The 17,010-nt window shown below is 45.9% G+C and overlaps 1 long non-coding RNA gene across 3 annotated transcripts in view; it reads right to left on the bottom strand.

Annotated features, from left to right (window-relative positions):
* The window catches only part of LOC120752733 (uncharacterized), a 94,534-nt gene that overhangs the window by 67,074 nt on the left and 10,450 nt on the right, over positions 1-17,010 (bottom strand). For all 3 annotated transcript variants that reach the window (XR_005700798.1, XR_009207904.1, XR_005700797.1), the window contains exon 3: positions 5,800-5,896. This is a non-coding gene — a long non-coding RNA (uncharacterized LOC120752733). The remainder of the gene's footprint in view (positions 1-5,799; positions 5,897-17,010) is intronic.

Genomic DNA, 17,010 nt, shown 5'->3' on the forward strand with positions numbered 1-17,010 from the left:
TTCAGAAAATTTCCATGACCACAGAGGATCCTGGTCCAAAGCATTATTAAGCATTATTTGTTCCCACTCATCCCACAGAACATAACTGGTGTTTACACTGGAAAACTTTTTTTTTTTTTTTTTTTTTTTTTTAAATTTCACACCCAACTTCACCTGAGTCCAACCTACAGCTATTCCGGAGCCATGAAATCCACCAAACAGCAGTTCAGATTGGCACAGTAATGCTGGTACAACATGTCCAAGTGGGTCAGCATTTTGGATGCCTAGTCAAACATTTCTAGCCTAGCTGTTTGACCTGCCAAGGTCACTTGGGAAGTATGCTGCAATACCAGGGTGTTTCACACTCAGGCTTGAGCTCTTCCCTCTTCTGGAAAATGAAACTTTTTATAGCCTTTATTTGTGCTCTCAGAAAAACACAAAAATTAATCCCAAGAAGCATCGAGCTTTTTGGAGGTTTTTGGGGGTTTTTAGCACAACTGTTAAAGAAATATGGAAACTCAACCCAACAAGACGATGCATTTTCCTCCATCATCGAGACACCTCTTCATGGATAACCTGTGGGGTGTGGGATTTGCCAGCAATCAAACACAAGGAATGCCCTATCTGCCACTTTCCACCTGGTGTCTGCTCAACTGCCCAGAAGCCCTGCCCTCACCAGGGCAACCATCACAGCAGAGCACATGGAAAGGACTGCAGCCTCAGATGTTCATCCAAAACACCAAGGCATTGGGAATAACAAAAGAGTCAGAACCATCCAATTCATGCTCTTTGGGACTACGCCCAGTCAGGAAATCTTCCCAGGAAAAGATCATTTGTAAATCACTATCTATACAGCAAGGTCTAATGAGTTAATCCCCATCACAATGTATAGCTGATGCCTTCCCACAGAAGAATGCAATCCAGCAAGGATGTATTCCTGGCATGTCACTACACATTCTCAATTAGAACAAAGATCAGCTCTCCCTCTCATGACCACAAAGGAAAGTCAAGATGGAAAACCACCACCCATCTCATCCCAAGTCAGCAGCTCCCAGTCTGTCTGCTTGGCTCAATAAGGGAAACCCTTTCCTACACAGATGAGCTCCCTTTATTGCTGTTGAAGACCTCTCAGGTCCTCTTTTGTGCAGGAATCCAGTTGACAAATTAAGGCAAACAGACCCAACCAAAAGAGAAAGGGAAAAAAAAAAGCAAACCCAACACACGCAGCCATTTGGCAGTTTGAACCCTGTGTTTTCCTGACCAATTTTTAATCCCCCATTCCACGGGGGTATATTGGCATCATGTACCCAGCAGCCCCATTAGTGTGGACCCCTCAAGCCTCTAGGCTCCAGCTTCCATGCCAGCTTCTCTAATGCGGCGCTGCTTTGGTTGGAAGTCGCACTGGGGTGAGCAGTTATGACTCAGGGTTACAGCTCAAGAGCATTACCCCTGGGGCACTGGCATGTCAGCAGAGTACACCCCAGCCCTCACAACTAACCCTTCTTGACCTCAGCCCCCTTTACTCCATACTGGTTTTCAATACGCGACTTCGTAATTCAGAAAATGAACACAGTTTTCTTCAAAGGGGTCAAATTTATTACGGAAAATCATCCACACAAGGATATCTCCTCAAAGGAGCCATCTCTGCAGGACATGCTGCAGATCAGACATTCATGATAAAAATACAGACAAAACAAACCACTTCTGAGAGCGGCTTTTTCATGCACGTGAGTAAATCACTCATAGACACCGTTAGCTTTAGGAGGAAACACCAGGGCCAAACAAACCATTGATGCAAAACCTTAAAAAAAATCAGAAAACACCTGGTTCAACTAAATATATGCAGTCTGCAGCTAGATGCCCTCCATGAACACAGACAATCGCACAGAATGACAGAATGGGAAAGGCTGGAAGGGACCGCACAGCCATACACATCATGCAGTTTCAAAGGAGACTGCACAGATCCATAGTATGTTGTGTCCTCTCTAGACAGAGGTGTCACCACTGAACATGGCAAGCTGTCCCAGCCAACCCTGGGAGCTGCTGCTGAAAAGCAGCTGGATCTTGAAGATAAATCTGTAAGGAGCTGAGGGGAGACCAGACTGAACAATGTCCCAATTTTTCCCCCCAGATTTATAACAATGGCTCTGTGAGGATATAACACCTCAAAACCTTTTTTCCAATACCTGGGTGCAAGGATGGAGCATGCAGAGAGCACAGGGCTGCCCAGCCTGCTGGTCCCTCCCCACCTTCCTACCCAAGCACCCGTGTACACACTCATTGTCCCATGAAGCTACTCTAAAGAGGCAAAAATGTCTGAAACAGGAGACAGCTCAAACAGATTTTTATCACCACATCCTGCACATATCAAGTGAAATCAGAAACAGGGAGGTGCAGTCCACAAAAATAAATAAGCAATTAACCCTCACGGTGAAAGAGTCAAGTCTTGGCTTTGGGGAAGGGGGTGAATGGCAGCTGGGGAAAAACTCATTAACACTGGAAAATTAGTGAAACTATCAATGAAATGAAGCAGGTCACCTGCAGGACAAGAGAGCACAGGTGAGAGGTGGAGGGAGACCAGCCATCTGCGGCTACAGCTGAACTGACAACACCCAACAGACACATGTGCAGGTCCAAACCACAGCAAAAATATTAACTCCAAAGCTCTGCTAGGGTGTAAATCCAGGCTGGGTGTAGAACTCGACTGAGGCAGAATCGGGGCAGGACAGGCAAGCAACAGCTCAGCACTGCTCCACCCTGCACTCAGCATCACCAGGGGCACCCCATGGAGGGTCCTAAATCCACACCAGTTTCGAGCTAAGGCACTGACCCCTCTTGAGTTGCAGCAACTGGTTGGATTCATGTATTGCTACAGCATCAAAGATCAGGCAAAGCACATCCCAAATGCCGTTCCAGGTGGGTTTAAACCAGCCAGCCTCATGTGGTACCTGTTCTGGCAGAAGCTCAGTGCTCACCCAATGTGAGGAACATTCCTCACACTGCCTCCATCAAGGAGGGTTTAAGCTGCAATCCACACGCCGTCCTGGGATCGGCACTGACTTAGCTGGGCTACTGTGAAACCTAGAGGAAGCAGGGACCTCACAAGTGCCAACAACCAGGGACCCACGCCCCATCAGGACAGCAGAGCCACAGCCAACCCTCTTCTCTCTCTGTCTCCTGGCCTCTGAGCTTTGCTCTTTTCGCCTCTTTGAAAGGTCGTTGGGTTTGACAAAGTTATCTTCTCCTGTTGGACCGAACTGCTTTTTCTCAGGGTTGATCAACTTGTGTCATGCAAATTACCCACGGTGGAGGTAAACCAAGAAAAGGGGCATTCAGATGGTTCCTTTTATGCTTCACAGATGATTTGCATCCTTATTCTCTGCCTTTAGGGCAACTCTCAGTTGACTGAACACCTGCTTTTAGCTGCCGGGAAGCACAAAACAAACCTCCTTCTCCACCCATCCCCAATTCACACCCCTTCCGAATACTTAACTGGTGTCACCGAGGCTTGCAAAACGCTCCTCACTTCAGGCAGGCTGCTCATTTCATATTGGTCAAGATGGAGATGACAACATTCTCCTGCTTACCATGTCCCAGAATCCCAAAGCATCCCAGCTCAAGGAAACCCCAAACTCGAAGAAAGCAGAGAGCCTCACACCCGGCCACCAGCTTCGTGGCTTTACATCCATGAACCCTAAACACGCTTGCTGATATCCACGGTGTCAGCCCAGCACAGAAACGCTTAAAAAAAAACAGAGTGATAGAGAAAGAAAGCCAGATGGAGTGAACTTAATTGTGAAAAATCCAGAGATACGTCCAGCAGCCAAGTAAAAATGAGGCTGTTCCCTGGGAATCACTGATACTGCAAAAAGCATCCCCCTTCTTAGACGCAGCCCTTGTATCTCCTGTTAAATTGTTCATCCTTAATACTGATTCTCATGGCAACTCCAAAGAATCAGTTTATTCCTGATCACTGGATGGAGAATCGAGGCACAGATTCAGAGCAAAGACAGTGCTGGCAGAAGCAAGCACCAGACACAAGAGGCACGTGCAACATCTGCTGGTCCCCAAGGCACAGACAGAAGGCAGGAGATGTATGTCAGGCTCAGGCAAAGGGCAGTGACCACATCATTTCACTGTGACAGTTTCCCTTGCTATAAAAAGGAGACATTCCTCTCTCCTGGGTGACAATGAAAACACTTCAATTATTAGTAATACAGAAAAGCTAACAGTAAATTTCAGAGAAAACATTAAATAAATGAAGAATAACATACACACACACATTTCCTTTGCCCACTTACAAATAAACAAGAGTGATGTACTACAACAAATTTTATTTGTTCTTTGACTTAAAGGTGACGAACTTGACAATGGGCCATCATCATCAAAGCCTATTTCTGAACAGACTGCCCTCAGAGAACAAACATATTGAGGGCATCACCAGAAGCATATCAAAAATCTTCCAGAGTTACCTGGAAGTACAGGTACAACACCTTGTACATCTAAATTTCAACCGGTGTCAAGATTTATCCTCACTGCAGTAGGGATGAGCCAGCATAGGCTGAGCACTCTGCAAACACAAGCAGGAAACATTTCTGTCTCTCCAAGAACTAGGAAGAGAAGCGGAGGAGGTGACCTAGCAAAGTCAGGTGGGATTTCCCCTGGCTGAGAGATGCAGCGATGTGCACAAAAGCTCTGGATGGAGATTCTAACCAACAGAGAGCTGACATGCAGTGTCATGGCCCCAGTTCTTCTCAGAACCACACCTGGGGGATTCTGCACCTCAGCCAAGGTACCAGGATGTGGATGCTCCCGCTATAGGTGTCAAGTTCCCATGGGGAGATGGCAAGCATTGTTCCAAACCTTCCTGTGGCTGAAAAGCCACAAGCCACATCACTCAAAAAGCCAAAGAGCAGAGCAGCTCCAGGGCTGGTTCCCAGGAGGTTACAGTGCAGCCCAAGCAACCTCACTGGGTCTTAGGGCAGCGGCTCCTGGGGCTGGAATAAACTCCTGAAGCTGGAATCATCTTGCTGATTCTGTGGCTGCAACAGCCTGTGTGAGATGACCCAGTTGGACTGAAACCTCCACAGCAATCATACCCTATCCTTCAGGAATGTATATATGCTGCCAGTCAGGGTGTATAAATGCTGAGAGCAGGCTCAGACAAGTGGCTCACAGATTTAAGCTGTGTCCAAACCTTGAAGAAAATTTAAGGGCAGCTTAGGAGAGGCCAAGCTTTCATACAGCGGCTTTAGACACCCGAAGCCACAAAGCAAGCACCCTGAACTCCAGTCCTCCTACACAGGGTACACACATTACATCCCTTGCAGACCCTACAACCAAACCAGCTGCCCCAGCTGTGCTGACAGTGCAGAGAAACAGGTATTGTAGGGAATGATTCAATCCGTTCAGAGGCCTACAGCAGGTCAGGGTCAGGCACTTCTAAAAACATCCATTTCCCTCCAGCGAGTGTAAAGGTAGCCTGGGAGTGGGGCTGGATCAGTAGCAGGTTATTGTAGCAGAGTTCTCTAAACCCAGAGGGATAAAGTCCCCTGCTGGGAAGCCCAAATACTGCCAGAAATAAGGCCTGTGTGATGCACAAACCTCAACATATTCCAGATACTCTCCAGCCCTTCTGAGACTCCCAAGCACAACAGCGGTCTACAATCCTATCAGCCATGAAGAGGTGAAATACAGCGAAACCTGCACCAAAAGAAAATCTGGAGGATCAGCAGAAGAGGTCTCACACTTAGGGTGCAGGGAAGGCAGGGAGGGCTTCTATCCCCAGGCTTAGGAGCACTGAAACATATCACCACTCACCTCATTTCCCAGGAAACCCTGGCAGGATCTGACCTCCCTTTGACACACTCCTCCCTTCTCCTTTTCCTCCCTTCTCCTTTCTGCAGTCAACCGAGACCTATATGACATTACAACAAAAGAAATGTCAGCAAGCTCAATCTTGTCCCCTACCTCCAAACAAAAACCTTCAATTTCCTAATTTTTCAACATAAGGCTGCAATGGAAACCAGTTACATATAAATTACAGCTTATATAAATTGCAGCTTATGTATGCATTTAAATATTTATATATCTATTTAATATATATTACCTATTTAAAGAAATACATACACATATAAAAATACATAAATTATTGAAAGGATAGGGCCCCATGCAAGTGGCTGAAGCAGCAGCACATTCCTCTGCAGCCACCAAAGTCAGGCATCAATGGTGGAGCCCTGTCCCATGCTGGACTCCCACAGTGACCCAGCAACATGGCATAAAAATGCATGTCAAGCTCCTCCTGAGATGTTCACTGCCAGCTCTAGAGCAATTCCTCAAACACTCCTAAGGAGTAATGGGAGGAAACACAGACAGGAGTGCCACGGAGCCTGGGTGGGCCAGAGCTGTGAGGAAAAGGAACGGAGGCAGCAGGCTCCTGTTCCGTGACCCAGAGCATCCCAGTGTCGTCATGGAGAGGACATGGGCTTTTCCTTGTGGCCACCTCCAGACGCTGCTGACCCCCCTCATTACAGCCCAAGCGTCACACAGGACAAGCCAGGTGGACATCAGGCTGTTGTTCAGATTCTCAGTGCTCTGCTGGGTGGTGGTCCCTGTAGACTGTTTTCTCCCACCATCCAGGTCCCCATCCTCTGCTCAGGCCATAGAGCCCTTGTTGGCACAGCCATAAATCACACAGACATACATCAAACAGCTTTCTATCAAACAGTACAGGCTGCTAGAAGTGTGAGGCAGAGGAGGGAAGGGGACCCTAATCACCATCAAAATCTCCTCCTCACTCAGCCTACTTAAACCCAGCCACATTTGCACTGCTAAATTTGGGAGAGTATGAGAAGCATTCGCTCATACTGGGAGGTGGAGGAGGGACAAGCCGGCTTCTGGTCTTCTTTAACTCCTGCCAAGTGCTCTGTAATTCAAAGTCCATGTCAGGGAAGCCACCCCTGGCTGCACAGCAATGGCCTAGACCCAGCAAAGCCGGAGATCAGTGCCTTAACCCCTTCCAGTCAGCACCTGAGCTTGCCTGCTTTAAGAAAATGGTTGAGTCAGGCTTTAGGAACAGCTCCCACTGAAACGGCAGGTATCCAGGAGGTATCTGGAGGGAATTATGGACACCTTCACACTTCAGCTTCAGACAATGAGTTTGAAGACCCTGCCCTGAAGGGATGCAGTGCCCAGCATGGTACCAGCTAGCAACAATTCTCACCTTCAAACTGATTTAAGCAGCTGTGAATGACTATTTTTGGGTGCAAAATAGATTAACTACTCAGGAAAGACAGCATGAATACCTGCAGTAAGAAGGGGTCACCATCCCTGCCAACATCTAGAAGCATTAGACTGACCTGCAGCACAAGCACCTATAAACAGTTACCACCAGGTTTTGGGTTTGAGATCACAGGAGCAAATTAAACCTCTCTCTCCTTGTTGCTGGAGGTACAGGAAGGAAAAGCAGGTTACAGTAACCTTTCTGGGCCTGTTCACTAACATCATCAAGCACCTGCACCTTTCTGCCGATGCCCAGAGAAATCCATCCCTGGAAACACAATCCATGGAACATCTTGGGGGGCAAATGTATTGCTGCTCACACCCAACAATTAATCCTTATAATTAATCCCAGCGGGTGCCGAGTCTGGTGGCGTACATGGTGAGCCAAAATTTTTCCTCAGCATCCACACAGACATTCGAGGGAGCTTTTGAGGAATCCAGGCATGAGCCTGGGCAAGCGGCTGGAGACATTTCCCAAGCAATTCACACACACACACACACACACAAAAAAAAACAAAAACAAAAACAAAAACAAAAAAAAAAAGAAAAATCAAAAACAAACAAACAAACACAAAACAAAAACCAAACAAACAAAACAACAACAAAAACAAAAAAACCACCAAACCCTAGGTTTGTTTTCCATAGAAGTGGGCATCAAACGTTCTGACATCAAGAAGGATGATTAAAGACAGCTGAGGTGCAGGAAAGATTAAAAGAACTAAATATGCCCAACCTGGCTAAGCAATGAGTAAGAGGAGACGTGATAAAAGACTCCAGGCATCTGAATGAAGGGAGTGGCGTGGCATTAAAGGACTGAATAAAATATCTTTCTGAGAAATGGATCCATCAACGATCTCTCAAGAGATAAGGTACAAGCCTCATTTTTTAGGCATTTATAAAACCGGTCGCCAGAACTGAGGTTTTTGAGGAGAAATCCACATTGCCCCTGGGGAACATCCACCAAAGCTTTTTATCTCTGCCATGGGGTGCTGCAAACAAGGACCTCGATGACACCAGGGAGCACAGGAGGGGGCAAGCATTTCATACCACCTCACCCAGAAAGCAGAGATATGCCTTTTCACTGTAAAATTAAAATTTATAAACATACTTGATTTTTCACTCCTTATTTTTATTCAGCAGCCCTAATCCATGTTTCAGGTTTAGGGGGAAAAAAAACAAAAAACAAAAAAAAAAAAAAAAAACAAAAAAAAAAAAAGAAAAAAAAACTATTAAAAATTAACAGGTCTGGGGAATCTAACAAGACTTTTTTTTTTTTTTTTTTTCCCCTGTAATAAATAAAGATACATGGCATGATACCAAGGAAGCAAGAGCCTGGATTGAGCTGGGCAGTGGTGTTCCTGGCATCTGCCAACCCAGCAGCTCTCTAGACACAGCCAGACACAGCACACACGTGGGCAAGGTGACAAAACCCTGGGAAGTTTTTCAATACCTGGCTCTGGTGATATCATACCCTTCAGTCAAAGTACCCTCTGACCCTCTGAAATCCAGGGACCTGATACATCTTATAAAGCTCAGAAGTGAGCCCTAAGGCCTGAGTAAACCACCCAGGAGAAGAGATAAACCTGTAATGCTGGCTTTGCCCCAAAAGGCCAAGTAATGCACACCTAACTGTCAACTCTGTGAAGACAAAACAGTGGATTCTAGGTAATTTCACACCATGTCCAGCCACATGAGGGTCTTCTGAACATTTCCCCGTGGCACAGACTGGTGCGCCCTAGGGAAGGAGCTTGAGCTGGCCAAAACTATCTACTGAATGCAGATATATGCACGGTCAGGTTTCTACCAATACCAGATTATCAGTTCATCTGATGTGCCAGGGGATTGCAATTGACTCCAAAATGTTCTTTCAGGTGCTTTTGCCCTGATATTGCTAGTGGAACTCAGCCACAGGGTATATTTACAAAGCTCAGTGGTATCCCAGATTTGGGTACCTAGAGACTTCATCCCCAGTTGGAAAAGCCAGAAGACATTTGCCACTGGTGTAATTTTAAATCACAGTTAAATTCACACAGTGGCCATGTACCCTGTCCCAGCTGTCCCTGGCCCCCCCAACCTAATGAGCCAAGGGAAGGCAGTTGAACCTAAGAGGAAACTAGATAGGAAAAAACACAAAAGGTGAGTAATTTTCTTCTAATTAATTCCCCAAACCAGTTCAGTGGGGCTCAGGCAAGTACTAGAAATCTTCCCCCTTTTGGCATGAGCAAGATCAGCTGAACTACAACATGTGACTGCAATCCAAGGCAACCTTTGTTTGCAACACCAAGACTGGATCTTTTTAATTTTATTTTTTCCCCTTTCCCACAGCAACCTCTTAAGTCTGCAACTGCCTTTCTCCATGGAAACAGGAGATCCACCATTAATTGACCAGTGAGTTTTATTGCAGAGTTAAAACAGGATGTTCACAGAGGATTTTATTGTGGGATTTTTAATAAGTGGGACATTTTAGTAGGCAGTGTATCTTCTTGCTTTATGCTTGCTTGTTTCTTTGAGAGGCTGAAGTACAAAACCAGGCTGCCAGATTAATTTTATATACTGAAGAAACATGATTTAGTTCTACCCAATTACAAAAAGAGAACATAAAAAGACCTGTTCAAAGTGGAGGAAACCCTGCTCCTTACGTTTGGGATGAAAAGGAAAAATTAAAACACCTAAGATAGATTATTATACTTTCCATCAAACCTTCGTCTTCCCACAGAATCAGCTGCTTCCATCACTGCAGCAACACTGATGCTGGAGATTACCTGGCTCGGGGTATCACTGTCACACGAATTAAAGATTTGTAGGCTGTATTTGGACAAGCCCCTCCTTTCCTTTTGATGCTGATTTTGGGTACTCCTGCTCAGGTCATGACTGCAGTTTTACTCTGCTCTCATCATGTGTTCAGACTGACAGCCAGACCTGGCAGCTCTCACAGCAGGTGTGGCAGGAGGGCACAGCCCCTCTCTGACCCACAACTCATCCTTCCAGGAACAAATCTGGAGTCTGAAAAACGGAATGTAAAATTTTGACTTGTGCAATTCCCACTACAGGGAGTGGAGGTTATTTTTTCTCCATTCAGAGAGTTAATAAGAAACAATTCTCTCCCAAAACACAGATTAGTTTCTACTCAGAAGAGTGGATTGGGGATAGTCCACATGTTTAAAAAAAATAAATGCAGAGAGCTCCCACAGGATGAGCCCCAGGAGGGAGCTCTGTGCTGGGAAGCAGCCAGTTCTCCATGTCCTTCCCAAGTAATGCATTTCTCATCCTGACGCACACATTTTGGTACACCCACTCCCACTCAGCAGAGCCTTTGCCGGCATCCATTTCCCCTGGATATTTTACAAATGCTTATCCAGAGCCTCCCATTCTCACTCTCTCATACAGCAGTAACTGCTACTCTAGTTTTGCTCCAGTTTTGAAAAGGTATGAGAGAGAAATTAGTGTTTTTCATGTTTCAGAAAGATGGACACCTCTGTCTGAGCTGGCAGCAGCTCCTCTGATGAGGGAGGGGGGATGCACTTGCCCTATGCACAAAGCTCTTGGAGAGCAAATGGAGCACGATAAAAGTGCCTGGACTGCTGCTGGTAGTCTGGAAAGAGTTACTGCTGGGCCGGGGTGAAGAATGCAAGTGACGCAGCAGCATCCTGCAGGGAGAAAAGGGAGGGGGGAAAAAAAAAAAAAAAAAAAAAAGAGCCTTACAAAACCTCCAGCTCTTTGGCTGCGGTTCAGGATGACTACACTTTTACTGTAAGTGTTTAGTAACTCAGACTCACATAACCCTCTCTGCCCACTTGGGGCCACGAGACGCAGCTTACAAGCGACAAGAAATGCTTCACACGCAGACACACACACACACAGCTGAATCCCTGTCCAAGGGAGGACAAAAAGCCTTTAACAAATTAAGCTGTGTTTCCCATTTAAGCAGAGCTCCATTGCTATTTATTTAACAATTTTAAAGTGTTATTTTAGCCTTCCTGGTTTGTGTGTGTTGAGAGATTGTACTTGGGCCAGGAGCCAAAGTTGCTTAGAGCAACCTGGCAGCCAGAGAGGAAGGGAAAGGCAGGATAGAAGAGAGGAGGAGGAAGATGCCAGGGCAAGGCTTCGCTGTGGTCACTGTAGCCCCCAGCCATAGAGCTGGAGGGCAGTGAATGAAAACTGAGGACAATGATGGGGAAAAAGAGCTGGGGTGGAGAGCTATGTGTGCTGCATCACCGTTCAGTGGCTGTTGAGGTTCCCTGCTTTCAGCATCCTGAGCGAGGGTGTGGGGAGACAAGCAGGTGAAAGCAAAGCTGTGGCAGTCCTGCACACACCAGCATCCGTCCTGGGACAACGCCACACAGCTCTCTGTAGGTGCCGTCCAGGAGAGGGGCTGATCCTGCCTGAGAGATGCTCTTACAGGAAAACTGACCAGAGGATGGATGACCCACCTGGTCACAAATGCTGTTTGGTATCTGCCTGTTCAGAATGCCCAGCAATACCAACAGCCCTGGAACAAATGCATCAAGGGAAAAACAACATTAAACATCTCCTGTGGCTATCAGACAAGTCCCACTTGGACCTGCATCCTACTCCTCCTGCCATGACTATACATCCAGACTGGCTTCCAAGAACATCTCTTTGCATGAATTATTAGTCCTGTGAAGTCACCAAAGCCAAGATTTCATCCTTATATGTAATTATATTCACCGCTGTTATTACCATAACAGATCTGTTCCTTGAAAAAGGACTTCAAAAGAGGAAGTCAGTTATTAGTTTGTCTTCCTTAAAAACACTTTAAAAATCCTTTCTGCCAATGTCTTAGCAGCCCTACCTTTTACCCTGTCCTCTGAAGTCCAGCAGTTGCTACTCTGCACTTCCTCATTTAGAGCTGATGCTGTTGAGTCACCGGTACAGCACCCTGGAGTTTCAGGAATGCAGTTCGGAGCGCTCAGCATAACCCAAACCACCCACTGTGTTTTGCAAAGGATAGGTTTTCTGTGTGTCCCAAGACACATCCCTGAGATGCCACTACAACTTTGCTGACCCTACTGAAGGGGTCTGCAGCTCTACTATCAGTCCTGCCACACCAGCCCTGCCCCCAGTAAGCTTCATGTGGTGGTCACTCCTTCATCTGACGACATGGTATGGAACCATCTGGGGATTTGACTTCATCCCAGACTAAGCCCCAGCCTGTCACCCTGGAAAAGGCAATGGTTAGTAAAATACTTGTTCTTTTCTTCACTTTCTCTGTACCCTTTTAAAGACAATGCTTCCATGCTTCTTTTATTTTTTAAGCAACTGAGATCAGCAAAGTCAGATTCAGCACCAACATGTCAAATATGTCACAAGCAAACACAGTAAGCATTTTTTTTTTCCTTCCAGGGGAATTTTAGCATTACCAAGACTGGAACTGAAGCCTAGATCTTCCTAGTAAGGCTCACATCTATATCCTCCAAGATCATGGACACAGATGCTGTGCTTTGAGCTGTGCAGAGATGCAGCAAGGCAAGGGAACCCTGCAAGCCACAGGGGAAAGCTCTGTAGCCTACAAAAAATCAACCAGGTGTGTCCTGTAGGTCTGCCTATCTATGATCTCCCTCTTCAAGGCACTTCTATATCCTCCAGTGATTTCAAAACCCAGCACATACTGTTTCAGCTTTGATGCTCTGTGTTCTCATTATCAACCAACCAATACCAGAATATCCTTTCTTCTTGCAGTAAACCCCCTTTTTTCCCCTAGGGATAGAGCTGGTTGGACAGAACAGACCAGGCATTTAGCATTTCATCATAAACCTAAGTATCAGCTTGAATCACTAAGGCTCGCACAGCTCCAGCACATTCCCATCAGCTGCAAACACCAGCCCGGTAACATCCCCGTCAGGCAGCAGTTGCAGGGGTATTTGGTTTAGCATCCACAGTGGAGGAAATCATCAGCTTACATCACAGCACAGAGTGACCAATTTGTGGTCAACCAAACTACTCCCAAGAGCCAAAAAGCCAAGTGCAATTGCAGTAATGACAGAAATTTGGAATCAGAACATCAGGAGGGTTGGGATACTCAGCCTCAGCAGGACTGACAGGGGCAGAAGCCATGCCAAAATCTAGATGCAAGGACTGCAGAAATGCTGGGCCAGGAGGGAGGTCAAACAGACACCAAGCCCTGATCCCTCTCTTAGCTTGTCTTTGTGCTGCTCTCCAAGGCAACACCGGCACAGCCCTGCCAAGAGCAAGCAGGACTCAGCTGCAGTTTCCAGCGACGAGCACCACTTGCCCCATGACCCAGGAAGGGCTGCTGTGCTGCCAACAAAGAGGTTTCTAATGCTTTTTGGGTCAGCTCCAGCATCACCCATCCTCCTTCACCACCACCAGGAGCTGGAACCCACACTGAGAAATGCCAGCCTACCCTGCTGCTACCAGGCATGACAGGGATGATGCACTGCAAGACCGTGCCCAGAGAAGGAATTCCCTGTATGCAATTTTTGTCTAGTCCTGTCTTCAGACATGGAGAGCCATCGTGTGCTGCACTCTTCACACCACCTTCCCAAATGTCTCAAATCTGCTGTGCTCCCTTCAAGTCTCAACTCTACCAGGTGCTCACAAACTCCAGTTCCTCCCCTTGCCCTCCTTCCTCCTGCATGCCATCTATTGTTTGTGTGGCCACAAACTTTGAAATAAATTTGGAGACACTTCAGCTTTTTCTATACTTAAGAGAAGTTCCCTGTCCAGGTCATAGAGTGGACACAAGTTGTGACTACACAACCAACCACACAATGAGCTGCAGCACAGTCAATACTGGGAGAGCAGCGATACTTAGCTCCAAAACTACTGCAGAAGACAGCATACCATCAAGCCACAGCCTGACACCTGCGGGCTGTTGGGTTTTTTTCCCTAGGTTTAATGTATGCAAATTTTCCAGCTATTCCTCGTAAGTAAATTTTCCCAAACAGAAGCTTCATCTTCCCAAGCTGCCTGCTTTCATATTTAAAATAGAGGGGCTGAGACTGGATGCAGTGTTTCAAACAGGGTTTTACAGGGCAACAAAGATTGAAGAGCTGGAATTATTACCTTCGCCATTCTTGTCTGGGCTATTCAAGATCTACCTGTCTTGTAACAGCATCTGACTGCAATTCACAACCAGCTTGTGATTCCCTGTAGCTCACAGATCCCTTTCTGTAGTTAATCTGCTCATTTTGAAAGTTACTGCTCATTTGGGTACATGCATACGTTTTCCAAGAGTGCTGCTTTGCACTTGTCTTTATTGAATTTATTTTTCTCATCTTTAAACTATCCTTGCAGCTCATTAAGAGAACTGTAAGAGAAGATGTTATAACCTGAAGTACCTGCAATGTCCATGGCTGCATTTTGTCTTTTGTATCATCTGCAATCTACCATCTATCATCTACTGACCCTGAGAATGATTTCCTGATCCAACAGAGAACTATTTCTTTCAGCTTCTTAAGTACCAACTTACAATGATTTCATCTTCAGCACATTCCCCAAGTTTGTTTATTGAGCTGTTGGGATTTCCCCAAGAACTACTCTACAGCTTTCCACTGACTTTGGTAAAGTGACTAAAACACCAGACTTGGTATGAGACTGCCTAGCAGTTCTGCAGGCTCTCCATCCTTCAGGAGAACTTGGCACACCAGGAGGTACCGCAGCTAAGGGCTGGCAACTGAAGACAATATGAGTTCTAAAGTTACTTGAAATTTTCTTTAAAGTCAGGTCAAGCAAATCATCCATTCCCCATTTAGGATCAGCGTCATAGTTTTGCAAGTCTTACCCACCCAGCTCTCTGTTGCTATGTCCTGTGGCTGAGCTAAGACTTCAGGACTGCAGGCACTTAAAAAGAAAAGCTCATGCCCAATGGGTTAAGAGTTGTCATTTTCATTAACTTTAAATAATAAATATGATTTCCACTTGAAAAGGGAACACTTCATTTAACAGACACTCTGGCTCTGACGGGTTATGAAGGGTTTTGAAGGAAATTATAAAAAAGGAGGCAAGGGGAAAAAGAAAAATAACACTTCCAGAAAGTTTTCCAAAGGAAATGGGTAACCACTTGTTATTAAATGATAAATCACAGTCCCCAGGAAGTGGCATTGTCTGTGGGCTATTTTTAATGAGAAAATACCCATCACTGGCAGAAGGGCTATATGGGACAAGTCTGTGGACAGCGGAGTGTTCACTGGGAGTCATCATCCCACTGCTGCTATTCCCATCACTTATCAGCAACAAAAACAGGATGAAAAGAACGTGGCTTAGAGAGGGAAAAAAAAAAAAAAAAGGCAACAGACAAGGGCTACTGTTGTCCATGAATGGAAGACAGGAGGAAACACTAGAGACCAAGTCAAGGTTGAGTGTAGTCTTAGGCTTTGCTTGTTTTCCATGTGTGAGGGATGCCCATAAAGCCACCAGGAAGCAAATCTGTGCTGACCCAATGTCTCTGTAGGGGGTTAGGCGACGTCCCACATGCACTAGCATCCTCTTTGTCCTCAAGATGGGGGCACATTAGGCACATAGCCACAAGAAACCGCTGGGCCTCTCTTCCCCAGGATTTGTCACCAATAGAGAGTTTTCTGGAGAAGCATCTGATGCTGCAGCACCATTGATGCTGAACACTTCAACGGTGTAATTAGCCTTATTTTATGCTGATAAATGAGCCCCAGATTCCTGTGGCAAAGTGACTTGCCAGGGAACAGGCACACAGTGTCATGGTAAGGGAAACAAAAGACAGCAGAGCTGGCTGGAGGGTCAGCTATAAGCACAGCCTCAAAACCAAATCAGAGACTCCCTGCACATCACTGAAGGGACCATTTCTGGCATCTTATGCCAAGCCCAACTCTCCCATGCCCCAGCCAAGCACTGCCAAGCCTGAGACACAGGGTTCAACTGGAGCCCATGTTCCCCACGAGCTCAACACATTCTGCCCCCACACCACACACCTCCAAAAACTTTCCAGACTGCAACAATAACGAGCAGAACCTATGGCCAGTGTGCTGAAATACCATGCACTATGCCTCATTTTACTGTGAGGGTGACCAAGTTTGTTCAGGAAGATTGTGGAGTCCCCATCTGTGGAGATATGCAAAAGCCATCTGGACATGATCCTGGGCAACTGGCTGTAGCTACTTACCACCTGCACAGGTCCCTTTCCAGCTTCAACCATTCTGTGACTTTTTAATTGCAAAGCCAACTGCATTGCAATCCTTCGCTTTCACTGACCCACAAAAAAGACTGTAATTATTCAGTTTCTCAACTATTTCTGACATTCTTTACATAGATGAGGTTTAAGCCTTTTTTTCCCCTTTTCTTTTTAATAGGAACATAACCCCACAGTTCACAGCAGATTATAAAACATGCACACACACATCACTCTTCCAAAACAGCATTTGAAAGTGTTTGTTTGATTTTTTTTTTCCTCCCACCCATAAACCACCACCCTGCTGGTCTCATTCATTGTGTGGCATTTTGCAACGAAGCGTAAAAATGGTATTAATCATAGCTCTGAAAAAACACAAACTTCTTCTCTGAGGTTTGAAATAACCATTTGGAAGAAAAACTTCCAGGAGCCAGAAGGACTGACAGGGTTGGAGGCTGAAGTCCTTGTTTTCAAAGGCCAAGTGTATCCCAATATAACCCTTGGATGGTTGCCCCAAGCCAGAGTTATAATACTTTATTCTTCAGTTCAAGTAGCAAGAAGGAGATTTGGTACAACATCAAGACAAATACCTAAAGGGAATAGGGAGGAAAATGTGTGCTAGATCT

This window comes from Hirundo rustica, chromosome 1 (genome assembly GCF_015227805.2).
Source record: "Hirundo rustica isolate bHirRus1 chromosome 1, bHirRus1.pri.v3, whole genome shotgun sequence".
NCBI lineage: Eukaryota > Metazoa > Chordata > Aves > Passeriformes > Hirundinidae > Hirundo > Hirundo rustica.